Source organism: Sceloporus occidentalis, unplaced genomic scaffold (genome assembly GCF_023333645.1).
Source record: "Sceloporus occidentalis isolate IW3139 unplaced genomic scaffold, rSceOcc1.0.p SCAF_32, whole genome shotgun sequence".
Taxonomy (NCBI): Eukaryota; Metazoa; Chordata; class Lepidosauria; order Squamata; family Phrynosomatidae; genus Sceloporus; species Sceloporus occidentalis.
Window position 1 is genome coordinate 10,267,316 of NW_028317012.1, and position 17,706 is coordinate 10,285,021.

The following is a 17,706-nucleotide window of genomic DNA, read 5'->3' on the forward strand; positions in this document are numbered from 1 at the left end:
ATTCTAGCTCTGATCATGGACACATGAACTGTGACGGGTTAAACGTATTGTCGCTATTAGCACGATCGGAATGACATAGGGTACGGAAGATTCTCTATTTACTATTTTCGGAATATATTGTGCCGCGGAGATTAACAGGTGTTGTATCTATTCCGATGTGTTTTACAGAAGGATAGGAAGATGAAGACTCTACTGAAGTCTGTTGGTTCTGAAGGATAGTATGTTAGATGAAGTATGTTCGGTATCAAGGATTATAAAATCAGACCAGACGGGCCATCTCGTTCGCCCTGTGCCCCCAATAAGCACAGGGTTACTTAGACATGAATGGACTGGGAAGGCAAGTAATAAGTCTCCCCAGGAATCCACCAGTGCCCCCCCTCCCAAACTCAAACATAGCCCCATGTGTCCTCTGCCTCTGGGGGATACCCCTAACTGCAGTTGAGTCTGGTCAGTTGAAATATTGCTTAACATACTGATCATTTAATCTTTTAGTGAATGGAGACAAGAGATACAGCCACAAGTTCACCGAGTGTCCCTGTGCATCAAAGAACACGGCGTGATGCAGAAGAGAGAGATCATTTACTTGAACCCCCAACCGTCTCAGTCAGTAGCCACCAATTGCAGTTGATTGGAACACTGATGAGATGGCTAAAGTTTTATTGCACAGATGCCCATTTCTAATCCACTGATCAGCAACAGCCAAAACTCATAAGAGCAATGGTCAGTATATATTAAAATAAAATATATTCCGTATTCAAAGAACTGACTCACTTTTACAGTACCATCATGAAACGCATTTAATGGACGACGTCGCTGATGATATGTATCAGAGATGGAACCCGCACCTGCTGGGCGGTGGACCCTCATTGCGCCTGCAATTTTTAACTGGACACATAAATGTTACGCGATGCTGAGCAACAAGCAAAATGTACCATCTGTGGGATTCAGTGACGGCTCTGCAGTAATTGATATCATTTGTGGAAGAACATACAGATGCTATACCCTACTGGGCAGCACTTTACATACGACGGCCAGCACCATGTGACCTTTACACGTCAGGTTAAAAATGCCTTCATTCACACGATGGCATTAACAATAAAGAAGTAGTTGCCACTAGAGGCACTCTGTTTTAGATTCCTGCCTACAACTAATATAGAGGCTCTAATGAATTCATTTTCTGGTCAGCTGAAGATACAGCTGAATGCAGATATTCTGTAGCGACTTACCAGATGAACTGCTAGCAAGAGGAAAGCTCCATCTAACGCACTGAAATAACTAAAATTATACAGATATTTTGTTTGCTCCAGCTGGACATTTGTACTAGATTAAGGTTTTGGGGGTATCAAATATTTAAGTACATTTGTCTGATCTTTTAGATCACAAATGCCCCTTGATAGACAAATCACCTCAGGACTCATGAAGTGTCATTCTTATATCAAAGGTATAAAAATGAAATCATGCTTTAGCAACTGTCATCATTGGAGTATGAAAATCTCTTGCTCCTGAATGGGTTAAAAAACGTCACACAGACCCCCAATAAATATTTATACATATACGAAATGTTTTTTGGAGGGTTTTTTCCCCCCCATATAAAAATGCTCTAGCAAATAAATACGACCAAGTGGTAAGCCTCTGCATTCTGCACTCCCAATTATTTGCTGGTGATTATTTAGAATGCACCAACATATAACTATGTTCCAGGGGGATACTTGTGGCATTTGGGCTTCACCTATTTCTCTCCAATTTCCAGTTTTTGTGTCAAAATAGGTTTTCAGCAGCTGTATCAGCACTTAGCTTTTCGTTCGTGCCTTTGTTATTGTGTTAGCCAGATAACCCCGCCCACTCGACTGTGATTGGTTGATGCCATGCATAGCTTTTCGTTCGTGCCTTTGTTATTGCGTTGGCCGGATAACCCCGCCCACTCGACTGTGATTGGTCGATTCCACGCATATATTAACTCCCGTTTGACTTGACTGTGTGCAGCTGAGCAAATACTTTACAAGAATAGCTGACATAAACATCATGGTAATGCAAAGTAATCATGTTACTTAATAAATTACCCATAGAAGTTTTTAATATGCCAGTTAAAAACGACAAAAAAATATTGAAATGCTCACCATAACCTAAAATCAGCGGCATTTCTAATATTTTTAAAGGCTCACCATAACCACAACAAAGAGGCATTTCTCGCGACTTAAATACCAGGGTGGGTGACTCTAGGCACTGGGTTGGCTGAGTTGAAGTGTGTGATGAATGCATTTCCCTTGTTAAAAGGATGGAGTTGTACAATTCCATGCTTAACATAGATCCAAGCCAACAGTACATGTGGCATCTCATCCAGGTCTCATTTTGTATCAACTTAGGGTATGTTAATTGTTTGCTATGAAATGATACAAACCCTTATATTACGAAAAGCTCCGATTATCCTGTTTTGTTTTGTTTTTTTCCCTCTTTTTTCTCTTTCGTGAACCCTTAAGTGGCTGAACTAGGTTTCTTCTCCCATACGGAAAACTAGGTGGGAGCCCCCGGTGTATGATGGACCAAATGTAAGGAATAGTGTTGAGGACGAGATCTAGAAAAAGTGCAGGATCAAAACGTACATCGCCTATGTTAAAGATACTGTTTTATCTTCTATATAAGCAACTATAGCATTAAGAATGTTACTCCTATTAATTTGTATGTCCTAACATTATTTAACCCCATGAAAACTTGCCACTTTGCCATTTACCCTGGGTAGCAGTAATTCTAGCTCTGATCATGGACACATGAACTGTGACGGGTTAAACGTATTGTCGCTATTAGCACGATCGGAATGACATAGGGTACGGAAGATTCTCTATTTACTATTTTCGGAATATATTGTGCCGCGGAGATTAACAGGTGTTGTATCTATTCCGATGTGTTTTACAGAAGGATAGGAAGATGAAGACTCTACTGAAGTCTGTTGGTTCTGAAGGATAGTATGTTAGATGAAGTATGTTCGGTATCAAGGATTATAAAATCAGACCAGACGGGCCATCTCGTTCGCCCTGTGCCCCCAATAAGCACAGGGTTACTTAGACATGAATGGACTGGGAAGGCAAGTAATAAGTCTCCCCAGGAATCCACCAGTGCCCCCCCCTCCCAAACTCAAACATAGCCCCATGTGTCCTCTGCCTCCGGGGGATACCCCTAACTGCAGTTGAGTCTGGTCAGTTGAAATATTGCTTAACATACTGATCATTTAATCTTTTAGTGAATGGAGACAAGAGATACAGCCACAAGTTCACCGAGTGTCCCTGTGCATCAAAGAACACGGCGTGATGCAGAAGAGAGAGATCATTTACTTGAACCCCCAACCGTCTCAGTCAGTAGCCACCAATTGCAGTTGATTGGAACACTGATGAGATGGCTAAAGTTTTATTGCACAGATGCCCATTTCTAATCCACTGATCAGCAACAGCCAAAACTCATAAGAGCAATGGTCAGTATATATTAAAATAAAATATATTCCGTATTCAAAGAACTGACTCACTTTTACAGTACCATCATGAAACGCATTTAATGGACGACGTCGCTGATGATATGTATCAGAGATGGAACCCGCACCTGCTGGGCGGTGGACCCTCATTGCGCCTGCAATTTTTAACTGGACACATAAATGTTACGCGATGCTGAGCAACAAGCAAAATGTAACATCTGTGGGATTCAGTGACGGCTCTGCAGTAATTGATATCATTTGTGGAAGAACATACAGATGCTATACCCTACTGGGCAGCACTTTACATACGACGGCCAGCACCATGTGACCTTTACACGTCAGGTTAAAAATGCCTTCATTCACACGATGGCATTAACAATAAAGAAGTAGTTGCCAGTAGAGGCACTCTGATTTAGATTCCTGCCTACAACTAATATAGAGGCTCTGATGAATTTATTTTCTGGTCAGCTGAAGATACAGCTGAATGCAAATATTCTGTAGCGATTTACCAGATGAACTGCTAGCAAGAGGAAAGCTCCATCTAACGCACTGAAATAACTATAATTATACAGATATTTTGTTTGCTCCAGCAGGACATTTGTACTAGATTAAGGTTTTGGGGGTATCAAATATTTAAGTACGTTTGTCTGATCTTTTAGATCACAAATGCCCCTTGATAGACAAATCACCTCAGGACTCATGAAGTGTCATTCTTATATCAAAGGTATAAAAATGAAATCATGCTTTAGCAACTGTCATCATTGGAGTATGAAAATCTCTTGCTCCTGAATGGGTTAAAAAACGTCACACAGACCCCCAATAAATATTTATACATATATGAAATGGTTTTTTGGGGGTTTTTTCCCCCCCGTATAAAAATGCTCTAGCAAATAAATACGACCAAGTGGTAAGCCTCTGCATTCTGCACTCCCAATTACTTGCTGGTGATTATTTAGAATGCACCAACATATAACTATGTTCCAGGGGCATACTTGTGGCATTTGGGCTTCACCTATTTCTCTCCAATTTCCAGTTTTTGTGTCAAAATAGGTTTTCAGCAGCTGTATCAGCACTTAGCTTTTCGTTCGTGCCTTTGTTATTGCGTTAGCCAGATAACCCCGCCCACTCGACTGTGATTGGTTGATGCCATGCATAGCTTTTCGTTCGTGCCTTTGTTATTGCGTTGGCCGGATAACCCCGCCCACTCGACTGTGATTGGTCGATTCCACGCATATATTAACTCCCGTTTGACTTGACTGTGTGCAGCTGAGCAAATACTTTACAAGAATAGCTGACATAAACATCATGGTAATGCAAAGTAATCATGTTACTTAATAAATTACCCATAGAAGTTTTTAATATGACAGTTAACAACGACAAAAAAATATTGAAATGCTCACCATAACCTAAAATCAGCGGCATTTCTAAAATTTTTAAAGGCTCACCATAACCACAACAAAGAGGCATTTCTCGCGACTTAAATACCAGGGCGGGTGACTCTATGCACTGGGTTGGCTGAGTTGAAGTACGTGATGAATGCATGCCTTGTTAGAAGGATGGAGTTGTACAATTCCATCCTTAACATAGATCCAAGCCAACGGTGCATGTGGTATCTCATCCAGGTCTCACTTTGTATCAACTTAGGGTATGTTAATTGTTTGCTATGAAATGATACAAACCCTTATATTACGAAAAGCTCCGATTATCCTGTTTTGTTTTGTTTTTTTCCCTCTTTTTTCTCTTTCGTGAACCCTTAAGTGGCTGAACTAGGTTTCTTCTCCCATACGGAAAACTAGGTGGGAGCCCCCGGTGTATGATGGACCAAATGTAAGGAATAGTGTTGAGGACGAGATCTAGAAAAAGTGCAGGATCAAAACGTACATCGCCTATGTTAAAGATACTGTTTTATCTTCTATATAAGCAACTATAGCATTAAGAATGTTACTCCTATTAATTTGTATGTCCTAACATTATTTAACCCCATGAAAACTTGCCACTTTGCCATTTACCCTGGGTAGCAGTAATTCTAGCTCTGATCATGGACACATGAACTGTGACGGGTTAAACGTATTGTCGCTATTAGCACGATCGGAATGACATAGGGTACGGAAGATTCTCTATTTACTATTTTCGGAATATATTGTGCCGCGGAGATTAACAGGTGTTGTATCTATTCCGATGTGTTTTACAGAAGGATAGGAAGATGAAGACTCTACTGAAGTCTGTTGGTTCTGAAGGATAGTATGTTAGATGAAGTATGTTCGGTATCAAGGATTATAAAATCAGACCAGACGGGCCATCTCGTTCACCCTGTGCCCCCAATAAGCACAGGGTTACTTAGACATGAATGGACTGGGAAGGCAAGTAATAAGTCTCCCCAGGAATCCACCAGTGCCCCCCCCTCCCAAACTCAAACATAGCCCCATGTGTCCTCTGCCTCCGGGGGATACCCCTAACTGCAGTTGAGTCTGGTCAGTTGAAATATTGCATAACATACTGATCATTTAATCTTTTAGTGAATGGAGACAAGAGATACAGCCACAAGTTCACCGAGTGTCCCTGTGCATCAAGGAACACGGCGTGATGCAGAAGAGAGAGATCATTTACTTGAACCCCCAACCGTCTCAGTCAGTAGCCACCAATTGCAGTTGATTGGAACACTGATGAGATGGCTAAAGTTTTATTGCACAGATGCCCATTTCTAATCCACTGATCAGCAACAGCCAAAACTCATAAGAGCAATGGTCAGTATATATTAAAATAAAATATATTCCGTATTCAAAGAACTGACTCACTTTTACAGTACCATCATGAAACGCATTTAATGGACGACGTCGCTGATGATATGTATCAGAGATGGAACCCGCACCTGCTGGGCGGTGGACCCTCATTGCGCCTGCAATTTTTAACTGGACACATAAATGTTACGCGATGCTGAGCAACAAGCAAAATGTACCATCTGTGGGATTCAGTGACGGCTCTGCAGTAATTGATATCATTTGTGGAAGAACATACAGATGCTATACCCTACTGGGCAGCACTTTACATACGACGGCCAGCACCATGTGACCTTTACACGTCAGGTTAAAAATGCCTTCATTCACACGATGGCATTAACAATAAAGAAGTAGTTGCCACTAGAGGCACTCTGTTTTAGATTCCTGCCTACAACTAATATAGAGGCTCTAATGAATTTATTTTCTGGTCAGCTGAAGATACAGCTGAATGCAAATATTCTGTAGCGATTTACCAGATGAACTGCTAGCAAGAGGAAAGCTCCATCTAACGCACTGAAATAACTATAATTATACAGATATCTTGTTTGCTCCAGCAGGACATTTGTACTAGATTAAGGTTTTGGGGGGTATCAAATATTTAAGTACATTTGTCTGATCTTTTAGATCACAAATGCCCCTTGATAGACAAATCACCTCAGGACTCATGAAGTGTCATTCTTATATCAAAGGTATAAAAATGAAATCATGCTTTAGCAACTGTCATCATTGGAGTATGAAAATCTCTTGCTCCTGAATGGGTTAAAAAACGTCACACAGACCCCCAATAAATATTTATACATATATGAAATGTTTTTTTGGGGCTTCCCCCCCCCCCCCATATAAAAATGCTCTAGCAAATAAATACGACCAAGTGGTAAGCCTCTGCATTCTGCACTCCCAATTATTTGCTGGTGATTATTTAGAATGCACCAACATATAACTATGTTCCAGGGGGATACTTGTGGCATTTGGGCTTCACCTATTTCTCTCCAATTTCCAGTTTTTGTGTCAAAATAGGTTTTCAGCAGCTGTATCAGCACTTAGCTTTTCGTTCGTGCCTTTGTTATTGCGTTAGCCAGATAACCCCGCCCACTCGACTGTGATTGGTTGATGCCATGCATAGCTTTTCGTTCGTGCCTTTGTTATTGCGTTGGCCGGATAACCCCGCCCACTCGACTGTGATTGGTCGATTCCACGCATATATTAACTCCCGTTTGACTTGACTGTGTGCAGCTGAGCAAATACTTTACAAGAATAGCTGACATAAACATCACGGTAATGCAAAGTAATCATGTTACTTAATAAATTACCCATAGAAGTTTTTAATATGACAGTTAACAACGACAAAAAAATATTGAAATGCTCACCATAACCTAAAATCAGCGGCATTTCTAAAATTTTTAAAGGCTCACCATAACCACAACAAAGAGGCATTTCTCGCGACTTAAATACCAGGGCGGGTGACGCTATGCACTGGGTTGGCTGAGTTGAAGTGCGTGATGAATGCATGCCCCTTGTTAGAAGGGATGGAGTTGTACAATTCCATCCTTAACATAGATCCAAGCCAACGGTGCATGTGGTATCTCATCCAGGTCTCATTTTGTATCAACTTAGGGTATGTTAATTGTTTGCTATGAAATGATACAAACCCTTATATTACGAAAAGCTCCGATTATCCTGTTTTGTTTTGTTTTTTTCCCTCTTTTTTCTCTTTCGTGAACCCTTAAGTGGCTGAACTAGGTTTCTTCTCCCATACGGAAAACTAGGTGGGAGCCCCCGGTGTATGATGGACCAAATGTAAGGAATAGTGTTGAGGACGAGATCTAGAAAAAGTGCAGGATCAAAACGTACATCGCCTATGTTAAAGATACTGTTTTATCTTCTATATAAGCAACTATAGCATTAAGAATGTTACTCCTATTAATTTGTATGTCCTAACATTATTTAACCCCATGAAAACTTGCCACTTTGCCATTTACCCTGGGTAGCAGTAATTCTAGCTCTGATCATGGACACATGAACTGTGACGGGTTAAACGTATTGTCGCTATTAGCACGATCGGAATGACATAGGGTACGGAAGATTCTCTATTTACTATTTTCGGAATATATTGTGCCGCGGAGATTAACAGGTGTTGTATCTATTCCGATGTGTTTTACAGAAGGATAGGAAGATGAAGACTCTACTGAAGTCTGTTGGTTCTGAAGGATAGTATGTTAGATGAAGTATGTTCGGTATCAAGGATTATAAAATCAGACCAGACGGGCCATCTCGTTCGCCCTGTGCCCCCAATAAGCACAGGGTTACTTAGACATGAATGGACTGGGAAGGCAAGTAATAAGTCTCCCCAGGAATCCACCAGTGCCCCCCCCTCCCAAACTCAAACATAGCCCCATGTGTCCTCTGCCTCCGGGGGATACCCCTAACTGCAGTTGAGTCTGGTCAGTTGAAATATTGCATAACATACTGATCATTTAATCTTTTAGTGAATGGAGACAAGAGATACAGCCACAAGTTCACCGAGTGTCCCTGTGCATCAAGGAACACGGCGTGATGCAGAAGAGAGAGATCATTTACTTGAACCCCCAACCGTCTCAGTCAGTAGCCACCAATTGCAGTTGATTGGAACACTGATGAGATGGCTAAAGTTTTATTGCACAGATGCCCATTTCTAATCCACTGATCAGCAACAGCCAAAACTCATAAGAGCAATGGTCAGTATATATTAAAATAAAATATATTCCGTATTCAAAGAACTGACTCACTTTTACAGTACCATCATGAAACGCATTTAATGGACGACGTCGCTGATGATATGTATCAGAGATGGAACCCGCACCTGCTGGGCGGTGGACCCTCATTGCGCCTGCAATTTTTAACTGGACACATAAATGTTACGCGATGCTGAGCAACAAGCAAAATGTACCATCTGTGGGATTCAGTGACGGCTCTGCAGTAATTGATATCATTTGTGGAAGAACATACAGATGCTATACCCTACTGGGCAGCACTTTACATACGACGGCCAGCACCATGTGACCTTTACACGTCAGGTTAAAAATGCCTTCATTCACACGATGGCATTAACAATAAAGAAGTAGTTGCCACTAGAGGCACTCTGTTTTAGATTCCTGCCTACAACTAATATAGAGGCTCTAATGAATTTATTTTCTGGTCAGCTGAAGATACAGCTGAATGCAAATATTCTGTAGCGATTTACCAGATGAACTGCTAGCAAGAGGAAAGCTCCATCTAACGCACTGAAATAACTATAATTATACAGATATCTTGTTTGCTCCAGCAGGACATTTGTACTAGATTAAGGTTTTGGGGGGTATCAAATATTTAAGTACATTTGTCTGATCTTTTAGATCACAAATGCCCCTTGATAGACAAATCACCTCAGGACTCATGAAGTGTCATTCTTATATCAAAGGTATAAAAATGAAATCATGCTTTAGCAACTGTCATCATTGGAGTATGAAAATCTCTTGCTCCTGAATGGGTTAAAAAACGTGACACAGACCCCCAATAAATATTTATACATATATGAAATGTTTTTTTGGGGCTTTTCCCCCCCCCATATAAAAATGCTCTAGCAAATAAATACGACCAAGTGGTAAGCCTCTGCATTCTGCACTCCCAATTATTTGCTGGTGATTATTTAGAATGCACCAACATATAACTATGTTCCAGGGGGATACTTGTGGCATTTGGGCTTCACCTATTTCTCTCCAATTTCCAGTTTTTGTGTCAAAATAGGTTTTCAGCAGCTGTATCAGCACTTAGCTTTTCGTTCGTGCCTTTGTTATTGCGTTAGCCAGATAACCCCGCCCACTCGACTGTGATTGGTCGATTCCACGCATATATTAACTCCCGTTTGACTTGACTGTGTGCAGCTGAGCAAATACTTTACAAGAATAGCTGACATAAACATCACGGTAATGCAAAGTAATCATGTTACTTAATAAATTACCCATAGAAGTTTTTAATATGACAGTTAACAACGACAAAAAAATATTGAAATGCTCACCATAACCTAAAATCAGCGGCATTTCTAAAATTTTTAAAGGCTCACCATAACCACAACAAAGAGGCATTTCTCGCGACTTAAATACCAGGGCGGGTGATGCTATGCACTGGGTTGGCTGAGTTGAAGTGCGTGATGAATGCATGCCCCTTGTTAGAAGGATGGAGTTGTACAATTCCATCCTTAACATAGATCCAAGCCAACGGTGCATGTGGTATCTCATCCAGGTCTCACTTTGTATCAACTTAGGGTATGTTAATTGTTTGCTATGAAATGATACAAACCCTTATATTACGAAAAGCTCCGATTATCCTGTTTTGTTTTGTTTTTTTCCCTCTTTTTTCTCTTTCGTGAACCCTTAAGTGGCTGAACTAGGTTTCTTCTCCCATACGGAAAACTAGGTGGGAGCCCCCGGTGTATGATGGACCAAATGTAAGGAATAGTGTTGAGGACGAGATCTAGAAAAAGTGCAGGATCAAAACGTACATCGCCTATGTTAAAGATACTGTTTTATCTTCTATATAAGCAACTATAGCATTAAGAATGTTACTCCTATTAATTTGTATGTCCTAACATTATTTAACCCCATGAAAACTTGCCACTTTGCCATTTACCCTGGGTAGCAGTAATTCTAGCTCTGATCATGGACACATGAACTGTGACGGGTTAAACGTATTGTCGCTATTAGCACGATCGGAATGACATAGGGTACGGAAGATTCTCTATTTACTATTTTCGGAATATATTGTGCCGCGGAGATTAACAGGTGATGTATCTATTCCGATGTGTTTTACAGAAGGATAGGAAGATGAAGACTCTACTGAAGTCTGTTGGTTCTGAAGGATAGTATGTTAGATGAAGTATGTTCGGTATCAAGGATTATAAAATCAGACCAGACGGGCCATCTCGTTCGCCCTGTGCCCCCAATAAGCACAGGGTTACTTAGACATGAATGGACTGGGAAGGCAAGTAATAAGTCTCCCCAGGAATCCACCAGTGCCCCCCCCCCCCTCCCAAACTCAAACATAGCCCCATGTGTCCTCTGCCTCCGGGGGATACCCCTAACTGCAGTTGAGTCTGGTCAGTTGAAATATTGCATAACATACTGATCATTTAATCTTTTAGTGAATGGAGACAAGAGATACAGCCACAAGTTCACCGAGTGTCCCTGTGCATCAAGGAACACGGCGTGATGCAGAAGAGAGAGATCATTTACTTGAACCCCCAACCGTCTCAGTCAGTAGCCACCAATTGCAGTTGATTGGAACACTGATGAGATGGCTAAAGTTTTATTGCACAGATGCCCATTTCTAATCCACTGATCAGCAACAGCCAAAACTCATAAGAGCAATGGTCAGTATATATTAAAATAAAATATATTCCGTATTCAAAGAACTGACTCACTTTTACAGTACCATCATGAAACGCATTTAATGGACGACGTCGCTGATGATATGTATCAGAGATGGAACCCGCACCTGCTGGGCGGTGGACCCTCATTGCGCCTGCAATTTTTAACTGGACACATAAATGTTACGCGATGCTGAGCAACAAGCAAAATGTACCATCTGTGGGATTCAGTGACGGCTCTGCAGTAATTGATATCATTTGTGGAAGAACATACAGATGCTATACCCTACTGGGCAGCACTTTACATACGACGGCCAGCACCATGTGACCTTTACACGTCAGGTTAAAAATGCCTTCATTCACACGATGGCATTAACAATAAAGAAGTAGTTGCCACTAGAGGCACTCTGTTTTAGATTCCTGCCTACAACTAATATAGAGGCTCTAATGAATTTATTTTCTGGTCAGCTGAAGATACAGCTGAATGCAAATATTCTGTAGCGATTTACCAGATGAACTGCTAGCAAGAGGAAAGCTCCATCTAACGCACTGAAATAACTATAATTATACAGATATTTTGTTTGCTCCAGCAGGACATTTGTACTAGATTAAGGTTTTGGGGGGTATCAAATATTTAAGTACATTTGTCTGATCTTTTAGATCACAAATGCCCCTTGATAGACAAATCACCTCAGGACTCATGAAGTGTCATTCTTATATCAAAGGTATAAAAATGAAATCATGCTTTAGCAACTGTCATCATTGGAGTATGAAAATCTCTTGCTCCTGAATGGGTTAAAAAACGTCACACAGACCCCCAATAAATATTTATACATATATGAAATGTTTTTTTGGGGCTTTCCCCCCCCCCCATATAAAAATGCTCTAGCAAATAAATACGACCAAGTGGTAAGCCTCTGCATTCTGCACTCCCAATTATTTGCTGGTGATTATTTAGAATGCACCAACATATAACTATGTTCCAGGGGGATACTTGTGGCATTTGGGCTTCACCTATTTCTCTCCAATTTCCAGTTTTTGTGTCAAAATAGGTTTTCAGCAGCTGTATCAGCACTTAGCTTTTCGTTCGTGCCTTTGTTATTGCGTTAGCCAGATAACCCCGCCCACTCGACTGTGATTGGTTGATGCCATGCATAGCTTTTCGTTCGTGCCTTTGTTATTGCGTTGGCCGGATAACCCCGCCCACTCGACTGTGATTGGTCGATTCCATGCATATATTAACTCCCGTTTGACTTGACTGTGTGCAGCTGAGCAAATACTTTACAAGAATAGCTGACATAAACATCACGGTAATGCAAAGTAATCATGTTACTTAATAAATTACCCATAGAAGTTTTTAATATGACAGTTAACAACGACAAAAAAATATTGAAATGCTCACCATAACCTAAAATCAGCGGCATTTCTAAAATTTTTAAAGGGTCACCATAACCACAACAAAGAGGCATTTCTCGCGACTTAAATACCAGGGCGGGTGACGCTATGCACTGGGTTGGCTGAGTTGAAGTGCGTGATGAATGCATGCCCCTTGTTAGAAGGATGGAGTTGTACAATTCCATCCTTAACATAGATCCAAGCCAACGGTGCATGTGGTATCTCATCCAGGTCTCATTTTGTATCAACTTAGGGTATGTTAATTGTTTGCTATGAAATGATACAAACCCTTATATTACGAAAAGCTCCGATTATCCTGTTTTGTTTTGTTTTTTTCCCTCTTTTTTCTCTTTCGTGAACCCTTAAGTGGCTGAACTAGGTTTCTTCTCCCATACGGAAAACTAGGTGGGAGCCCCCGGTGTATGATGGACCAAATGTAAGGAATAGTGTTGAGGACGAGATCTAGAAAAAGTGCAGGATCAAAACGTACATCGCCTATGTTAAAGATACTGTTTTATCTTCTATATAAGCAACTATAGCATTAAGAATGTTACTCCTATTAATTTGTATGTCCTAACATTATTTAACCCCATGAAAACTTGCCACTTTGCCATTTACCCTGGGTAGCAGTAATTCTAGCTCTGATCATGGACACATGAACTGTGACGGGTTAAACGTATTGTCGCTATTAGCACGATCGGAATGACATAGGGTACGGAAGATTCTCTATTTACTATTTTCGGAATATATTGTGCCGCGGAGATTAACAGGTGTTGTATCTATTCCGATGTGTTTTACAGAAGGATAGGAAGATGAAGACTCTACTGAAGTCTGTTGGTTCTGAAGGATAGTATGTTAGATGAAGTATGTTCGGTATCAAGGATTATAAAATCAGACCAGATGGGCCATCTCGTTCGCCCTGTGCCCCCAATAAGCACAGGGTTACTTAGACATGAATGGACTGGGAAGGCAAGTAATAAGTCTCCCCAGGAATCCACCAGTGCCCCCCCCCTCCCAAACTCAAACATAGCCCCATGTGTCCTCTGCCTCCGGGGGATACCCCTAACTGCAGTTGAGTCTGGTCAGTTGAAATATTGCATAACATACTGATCATTTAATCTTTTAGTGAATGGAGACAAGAGATACAGCCACAAGTTCACCGAGTGTCCCTGTGCACCAAGGAACACGGCGTGATGCAGAAGAGAGAGATCATTTACTTGAACCCCCAACCGTCTCAGTCAGTAGCCACCAATTGCAGTTGATTGGAACACTGATGAGATGGCTAAAGTTTTATTGCACAGATGCCCATTTCTAATCCACTGATCAGCAACAGCCAAAACTCATAAGAGCAATGGTCAGTATATATTAAAATAAAATATATTCCGTATTCAAAGAACTGACTCACTTTTACAGTACCATCATGAAACGCATTTAATGGACGACGTCGCTGATGATATGTATCAGAGATGGAACCCGCACCTGCTGGGCGGTGGACCCTCATTGCGCCTGCAATTTTTAACTGGACACATAAATGTTACGCGATGCTGAGCAACAAGCAAAATGTACCATCTGTGGGATTCAGTGACGGCTCTGCAGTAATTGATATCATTTGTGGAAGAACATACAGATGCTATACCCTACTGGGCAGCACTTTACATACGACGGCCAGCACCATGTGACCTTTACACGTCAGGTTAAAAATGCCTTCATTCACACGATGGCATTAACAATAAAGAAGTAGTTGCCACTAGAGGCACTCTGTTTTAGATTCCTGCCTACAACTAATATAGAGGCTCTAATGAATTTATTTTCTGGTCAGCTGAAGATACAGCTGAATGCAAATATTCTGTAGCGATTTACCAGATGAACTGCTAGCAAGAGGAAAGCTCCATCTAACGCACTGAAATAACTATAATTATACAGATATTTTGTTTGCTCCAGCAGGACATTTGTACTAGATTAAGGTTTTGGGGGGTATCAAATATTTAAGTACATTTGTCTGATCTTTTAGATCACAAATGCCCCTTGATAGACAAATCACCTCAGGACTCATGAAGTGTCATTCTTATATCAAAGGTATAAAAATGAAATCATGCTTTAGCAACTGTCATCATTGGAGTATGAAAATCTCTTGCTCCTGAATGGGTTAAAAAACGTCACACAGACCCCCAATAAATATTTATACATATATGAAATGTTTTTTTGGGGCTTCCCCCCCCCCCATATAAAAATGCTCTAGCAAATAAATACGACCAAGTGGTAAGCCTCTGCATTCTGCACTCCCAATTATTTGCTGGTGATTATTTAGAATGCACCAACATATAACTATGTTCCAGGGGGATACTTGTGGCATTTGGGCTTCACCTATTTCTCTCCAATTTCCAGTTTTTGTGTCAAAATAGGTTTTCAGCAGCTGTATCAGCACTTAGCTTTTCGTTCGTGCCTTTGTTATTGCGTTAGCCAGATAACCCCGCCCACTCGACTGTGATTGGTTGATGCCATGCATAGCTTTTCGTTCGTGCCTTTGTTATTGCGTTGGCCGGATAACCCCGCCCACTCGACTGTGATTGGTCGATTCCACGCATATATTAACTCCCGTTTGACTTGACTGTGTGCAGCTGAGCAAATACTTTACAAGAATAGCTGACATAAACATCACGGTAATGCAAAGTAATCATGTTACTTAATAAATTACCCATAGAAGTTTTTAATATGACAGTTAACAACGACAAAAAAATATTGAAATGCTCACCATAACCTAAAATCAGCGGCATTTCTAAAATTTTTAAAGGCTCACCATAACCACAACAAAGAGGCATTTCTCGCGACTTAAATACCAGGGCGGGTGACTCTATGCACTGGGTTGGCTGAGCTGAAGTGCGTGATGAATGCATGCCCCTTGTTAGAAAGATGGAGTTGTACAATTCCATCCTTAACATAGATCCAAGCCAACGGTGCATGTGGTATCTCATCCAGGTCTCATTTTGTATCAACTTAGGGTATGTTAATTGTTTGCTATGAAATGATACAAACCCTTATATTACGAAAAGCTCCGATTATCCTGTTTTGTTTTGTTTTTTTCCCTCTTTTTTCTCTTTCGTGAACCCTTAAGTGGCTGAACTAGGTTTCTTCTCCCATACGGAAAACTAGGTGGGAGCCCCCGGTGTATGATGGACCAAATGTAAGGAATAGTGTTGAGGAGGAGATCTAGAAAAAGTGCAGGATCAAAACGTACATCGCCTATGTTAAAGATACTGTTTTATCTTCTATATAAGCAACTATAGCATTAAGAATGTTACTCCTATTAATTTGTATGTCCTAACATTATTTAACCCCATGAAAACTTGCCACTTTGCCATTTACCCTGGGTAGCAGTAATTCTAGCTCTGATCATGGACACATGAACTGTGACGGGTTAAACGTATTGTCGCTATTAGCACGATCGGAATGACATAGGGTACGGAAGATTCTCTATTTACTATTTTCGGAATATATTGTGCCGCGGAGATTAACAGGTGTTGTATCTATTCCGATGTGTTTTACAGAAGGATAGGAAGATGAAGACTCTACTGAAGTCTGTTGGTTCTGAAGGATAGTATGTTAGATGAAGTATGTTCGGTATCAAGGATTATAAAATCAGACCAGACGGGCCATCTCGTTCGCCCTGTGCCCCCAATAAGCACAGGGTTACTTAGACATGAATGGACTGGGAAGGCAAGTAATAAGTCTCCCCAGGAATCCACCAGTGCCCCCCCCCCTCCCAAACTCAAACATAGCCCCATGTGTCCTCTGCCTCCGGGGGATACCCCTAACTGCAGTTGAGTCTGGTCAGTTGAAATATTGCATAACATACTGATCATTTAATCTTTTAGTGAATGGAGACAAGAGATACAGCCACAAGTTCACCGAGTGTCCCTGTGCATCAAGGAACACGGCGTGATGCAGAAGAGAGAGATCATTTACTTGAACCCCCAACCGTCTCAGTCAGTAGCCACCAATTGCAGTTGATTGGAACACTGATGAGATGGCTAAAGTTTTATTGCACAGATGCCCATTTCTAATCCACTGATCAGCAACAGCCAAAACTCATAAGAGCAATGGTCAGTATATATTAAAATAAAATATATTCCGTATTCAAAGAACTGACTCACTTTTACAGTACCATCATGAAACGCATTTAATGGACGACGTCGCTGATGATATGTATCAGAGATGGAACCCGCACCTGCTGGGCGGTGGACCCTCATTGCGCCTGCAATTTTTAACTGGACACATAAATGTTACGCGATGCTGAGCAACAAGCAAAATGTACCATCTGTGGGATTCAGTGACGGCTCTGCAGTAATTGATATCATTTGTGGAAGAACATACAGATGCTATACCCTACTGGGCAGCACTTTACATACGACGGCCAGCACCATGTGACCTTTACACGTCAGGTTAAAAATGCCTTCATTCACACGATGGCATTAACAATAAAGAAGTAGTTGCCACTAGAGGCACTCTGTTTTAGATTCCTGCCTACAACTAATATAGAGGCTCTAATGAATTTATTTTCTGGTCAGCTGAAGATACAGCTGAATGCAAATATTCTGTAGCGATTTACCAGATGAACTGCTAGCAAGAGGAAAGCTCCATCTAACGCACTGAAATAACTATAATTATACAGATATTTTGTTTGCTCCAGCAGGACA